The sequence below is a fragment of the Mesocricetus auratus genome, unplaced genomic scaffold (genome assembly GCF_017639785.1).
Source record: "Mesocricetus auratus isolate SY011 unplaced genomic scaffold, BCM_Maur_2.0 Super-Scaffold_100025, whole genome shotgun sequence".
Lineage (NCBI taxonomy): Eukaryota > Metazoa > Chordata > Mammalia > Rodentia > Cricetidae > Mesocricetus > Mesocricetus auratus.
This window is the reverse complement of record NW_024429206.1, coordinates 26,794,377-26,799,939: the sequence shown is the minus strand read 5'-3', so window position 1 is coordinate 26,799,939 and position 5,563 is coordinate 26,794,377. Positions and strand designations below refer to the sequence as shown.

Genomic DNA, 5,563 nt, shown 5'->3' with positions numbered 1-5,563 from the left:
GTGCTCTACCACTGAGCCACACCCCAGCCCCTCACTGGGGGATTCTAGGCAGGGGCTCTACCACTGAGCCACACCCCAGTCCCCACACTGTGGGATTTCAGGCAAGCTCTTTAATAAAGTTAAAATTTTTAAGTTAAAGCACGGGGGGGCATGTGAACAATCACAGGGAAGGCTAGGCATGGACACACACCTGCTGTCTCAGCATGAAGGAGGCTGATGCAGGAGGATCGGGATCCAGGGTAGCCATGATGCTCAGCAGCGTGCTTGTACAAGCACAAGGACCAGGGTTTGATCCTTAGAGCCCTCATAAAAGCCTGGGCAAGCCAGGCATGCTGGCGTGCACTTGTAAACTTGTAAGTCCTATGGAGGCAGGCAGATCCCCAGGCCTGCATTGGCCATCCAGCCTGGCTACTTGGCGAGTTCTAGACTGGAGAGAAACCATGACTCGGGAAACAATGCGAATGGTGTTGGAGGAACAGCACCCAAGGCTGTGACCTATGACCTAGACACACATGCACACAATGCTTTCCACATAAGGCCAAATAATTTTTTAGAAATATGTGTGGGCCGAGTCTCATGTCCGGATCAAGTTTACTCAGAATTACAGTGCTGGTGCTGGCGGGAACAGTGGGGACTGTTGTGAACACAAAGCCGTTTTCCTGGCAACTCTCATCCTTCTGAACATCGTCACAACATCCACCTTGGAGAGGATCCTGGGGACGTGGGAGGCATTGGCCACATCCCCACACACCCTGGCCACTTTCCACGTAACTTCTAGAAACCCACAACAGAAACTGCCTATGGGCTTTCAAGATCAGGAAACTCATTCAACGTCAGAGAATTCACACTGGAGAAAAGCCCTGGGCTCGTGAAGGTATGTCTTCAGTCCGTCCCCTTCACCAATGCCTTAGAACTAATTAGACAGCTGGGATTTTGTAGCAGACAGGGCCCCTGGGGAGATAATGGGTGGTGAAGAAGCTTCGGTCAGAACCCTAACCCACAGGCTGTCCCTGCTGAGTCACCGACACACTTAGGAGAAGTGTGGAGAGTGTGCTCAGTGTGGCTGTTTGCTGCAGAGGAAGCTGCAAGAGAAACTGGCCCAAGGCTCCTCATCTGAGAAAGGGCACCCTTAAAGGTTGTGATGTTGAGCCCATTACACCCCCCACCCCCCGCTGCCCGGGGTAAAGCCCTCACGGGGGAGGATGGGGGAAAGCCACTGTTTCCCTTTACTGGGCTCAAGAGAACACCAAGCTATGATCCCCACACAGAGGCCTTCTGGGGGTAGAGGTGGGCGTGGGAGGAGACTTTGGGTTAAAAGTGTCAGCAATAGCGTGGCAAGCCAGAGGAAGGATGTGAGCCCAAGACCAGCCTGGGCTACGGAGATTCAGGCAACTAGGTAACTCAGTAAGACCTTGTCTCAAAACCAAAAGTCAAGAGAGGGCTGGGTGCGTGGCTTAGCAGTAGAGCTCTTGCCTAGAATCCCCCAGTGAGGGGCTGGGGTGTGGCTCAGTGGTAGAGCCCCTGCCTAGAATCCCCCAGTGAGGGGCTGGGGATGTGGCTTGCTGAGAGAGCACTTTCCAGAATGTCTGAGGTTCATTTAATCTCCAGTACCATTATACAAAAAAGTATAGGGGAGGAGAGAGAGGCCTTAATTGTGTCACAAGGTACACATTTAAACGTTTGCTTTTTGGTTTTTTGCCTCTTCTGTCTCCCAGGAGTGTGGCCCCTGCCCCTCTGGTGACTCATCTTCCTTCTCCCTTTTACAAGCTGGGATTCACTTTGCTGGCTTTAGTCTATTCCCGCTGAGCAAATGAAATCTACAATGGACGAGTGTGAGCTACTGGCCTTGGCCTTTGGGGCCCGGCTCCATGTACAGCGTGGGGCCCACAAGCCATGTCCTGAAGGCTGGTGTCAGGGTCACAGCTTCTCAGGGACTTAACACCTCCAGGGCCGGCCCTGTGGGTATTCTGAGACCACAGAGGGAGGAGGACTTTTGCTAGAGTCTGCTTGGGGGGGGGGGGGGGGGATGAGTATTTGCCAGTTCCGGTTGAGGCACCAGCAGAAGCCTGGCTTTGTAGAGTTCCAGGAGGAAGGGCCAGGCTTTGAGTTCAGCTTCTCCAGGGATCTTGGACTCCTGCTTCCACCTCCCAAGGGGCAGGCTGCAAGCGTGAGCCACCATGCCTCGCTTACGCGGCACCGGCTGAGCCACACACCCCCGTGCTAGGACAGCCAGAGTTACACAGAGACACCCCCCGAAAAAGAAAGCAAAACAAACATATAGACAGAGAGAGGCAGCCAGGGACCTCAGTGGAGGTACAGCTGCCTGAAAAGAATGGCTGGGAGCCCTGCTGGCAACCTCAGGACGGGAAGTAGGGTGACGGGAAATGCAGCGTTGAGCTTACATTTTTATTTTTTAGAAAGGATTTCAAGTATGTTGCCCAGGCTAGCCTTAAATGCACTTTGTAGTCAAGGATGACTCTTGAGAATGCCTTGCTTCCACGTCCCAAGTGGGGAGCCTCCTGGTGTGCGCTGCCAAGACCAGCAGGACACTCGCACAGCTTTCTAGAAGGCCTTCTTGAGCAGGTTGCTAGAAGCCGCTCCCTGGGGTGCCTGGGGTAGGGTGGCCCCTCACCTTAGGCCTCTGCTTCTGGCTCCTCTCTACACTTGTACCATCTTTTTTCTTTTTTCTTGAATGTGGCCTTGGGACAGTCAAGGGAATGTTCTAGAGACTTAGTACAAATCACATTATAGCAATATTTTTCCAAGCCAGGAGGATGGAGCACTGGAGACAACCGGATCTGTGTGTGGCTCTGCCAGGCACGCCCTTCCCTTTGTGCCTCGGCTCCTGGTGAGCTGTCCGCATGTCCCCGTGCTGGGACTACCAGCCTGTGCCACCGCACCTGGCTTATGGAGTACTACAAATGGAACCCAGGGTCTTGCACATACCAAGCAAGCACCCTGCCAACTGAAATACATCCCCACCCCTTAACACACTTGCTTTAAAGTGTCGGAGGTGACTGTGGCCATGAGAACTCGGGTTTAGAGACATTTGCCACCCTCCTTTTTATACATTACAGAAGGGATTTTTATAACCAGCAAGGAAGGGGACATCTGGCCTTGGCGGGGCCCAGAACTCAGCCACATACTGGGAGGAAGGGATGTGACCTTCCCATGGGGAGGGGGTGCAGGGCGTCTCACTGCACCCCTACACTTCTGGTCTGTGTGAAACCTCCACACGCTGTCTGTCTGCTACCATTTCCTCAACAGGTGCAGCCCTACGTGCCGTGGAAGCCGAGTCAGCAGAGCTCTGAGTTTAAGGGTGGTTCCTGAGCAGCCTCCCCCGCAGCCTGGGTGTGGTGAAGAGACACTCCGGGGCCCACTCTTGCTCAGTCACCAAGTGTCCTTCCCCAAGGTCATTCCTGTGTCCAAGCACAACACCAACTAATAGTAACGTCTCCTTGCCAGAGGGAAGCAACGCGGGCTCCTGTCACCTCATGGGTCTTCAGAGCTAACATGGCCGGGCTGCCTGGTGGGCAGAGTAGGGAGGAAGAGGGAGTGCTAAGAAATCCCCTTCCTCCCTGGGAGACCTTGGAGGGAAAGACAGAAAATCATCTGGAAAGGCGAGCTTCATCTTCAAAGGCCAATGGCCAGAGCCATCTCCCTATGCCGCGGTGTCCATAGGGACACACAGGTACCACGGATCAGACGTGAATCACCTTCAAATGTTAAATCTGTAGGAAAAAATAAGGTATAAATAGATCGTAGAAGAAGAGAGTATTTGTAGACAACAAAGTCTCACAGACATGTGTCAACATGTAGGGTTTGCAGAGTCACTGGAGGGCTTCCGAGAAGAGGCGGGCTTTGGACAGGTTTGAAAGATGGGTTGAGAGCCAGGCGTCTGCCTCTTGTAATTCCAGCATGCAGTGTGCTGAGGCAGGGGAATGGCAAGTCTGAGACCAGCCTGGGTTGTATAGGTGGCCCTGTGCTGTGGTAGCGGATAGAGGAGGGGAAATGAGCCCCATTCCTCCACGGGCTCCGGCTCTGAGCTTCTGCCCTGGCCTTCATGATGGACTGAACCCGTAGGGCTGCCTTTGGTCACGGCATTTACGACAGCCACAGAACACAAACTCAGACAAAGCCTGGCCCTCACTCTGGGCCATGCTCTGCCCAGAGATTTGGATGGGATTCAGCAGCTAACGAACACATTTGCGTGGCAGAGAGAATCTTTGAATGCTATGAATAAGGGGAAATTGTCATCCAATCCATAATTCTCACTGGAGAGACTCCCGATGAATACAGGGCGGGGGGAGCTCCTCAGATGGAGGCCGGCAGCCATAGAGAGGAGAAAATCACAGGGCGCGGGTACAGCGCCCAAATAGGCTCGAACCCACGTCAGAGCTCATCACTGGGAGAGCATCACAAGAGACAGCACACATCCTCCACGTGAGCCCCAAGGGGGCCGCAGCAGCGGAGGCGTCAGATGAGCCATTTGGAGTGAAAGCCTTTGAAAGGAATGAATGGGGGTGGTGATGGTTTGGGGGACCAATCAAGTCTTATTCATCAGCTGAAAATTCCGGCTGGGAAGAGGGTGGGCGCCTTGTCGTCAGTGACGAAGCTCGGGCGCTCCCATCTCACAGGACAAGGATGGAGCCTGGGAGCACTGCAGACCCAAAGTGCTCACACAGGACGAAAACATGACGGAGGAGACAGATTTAGAAGGAGGCCCTGATGGCCCTCCTGCTTTTATCAGCGGCAGATGAGACAGAGCCAGGTGTGGCGGTGGGGGCCAGCCACCCCAGCACTGGGAGACTGAGGCCAAAGTATGCAGAGTTTGAGAGGCTGGTGACGTGACTCAGCGGGTGAAGGCGCTTGCCGTCCAAGCCTGAGTTCAATCCCTGGGTCCTACCAGGAGGAGAGAGAGCTGACTTCAACACAAAGTCTTCTAACCTCCACACCCTCGCCGTGGGATGTGCCCGCCCCCACATAATTAACTGTAATAAAAAATTAGTATATAAATAAATAAATACATAAATTTCAAGAGGGTCTGGGTCAAGTCTGAGCTACACAGAGACTCTGCCTGAGCATTAGGAAGGGATTTGAGTTAGTAGGGGCTTGTCTAGCATGGGACCCACACTCAGCACCACATAAAGCCCAGAAGGATGCAGCTCTGTGTCTCCGCATTTGGGAGGTAGAGGCAGGGAGCCCGGGAACTCAAGGTCATGGGTGAGTGTATACAGAGTGAGGACAGCCTGAGTGCCATGAGACCCAGGCAGGCAGGCAGGCAGGCAGGCAGGCAGGGACGGTGGGAGCCGGAGCAGAAACAGAAACGCTAGGTTTAAAGGAATACTCATGCCTTTGGGACAGAGGTCTCCAGATGACACACAGTCCTGCACAGGCGACCCTTGGGTCCACTAAGGGTCCCCAGCCCTGTACAGAAGAGAAGGATCCAGGCTCTGTGGCTTCTGAAGCTTCCTTCTCCCTCTGGGCTACAAGTTTTCTTCACAGTCCCTCTCTCCTCTTCACTCCTCAGTAAAATCTGGGTCCTTTCTTAGCATGAGGCTCC

At 53.8% G+C, this 5,563-nt stretch overlaps 1 long non-coding RNA gene across 1 annotated transcript; it reads left to right on the top strand.

Moving 5' to 3' along the window:
• Positions 1 to 441: 441 nt before the first annotated feature.
• On the top strand, positions 442 to 5,038 carry LOC121133956. Its single transcript, XR_005870971.1, has 2 exons — positions 442 to 874; positions 3,268 to 5,038. It is a non-coding gene; the product is annotated as an uncharacterized LOC121133956 (long non-coding RNA).
• Positions 5,039 to 5,563: the final 525 nt, after the last annotated feature.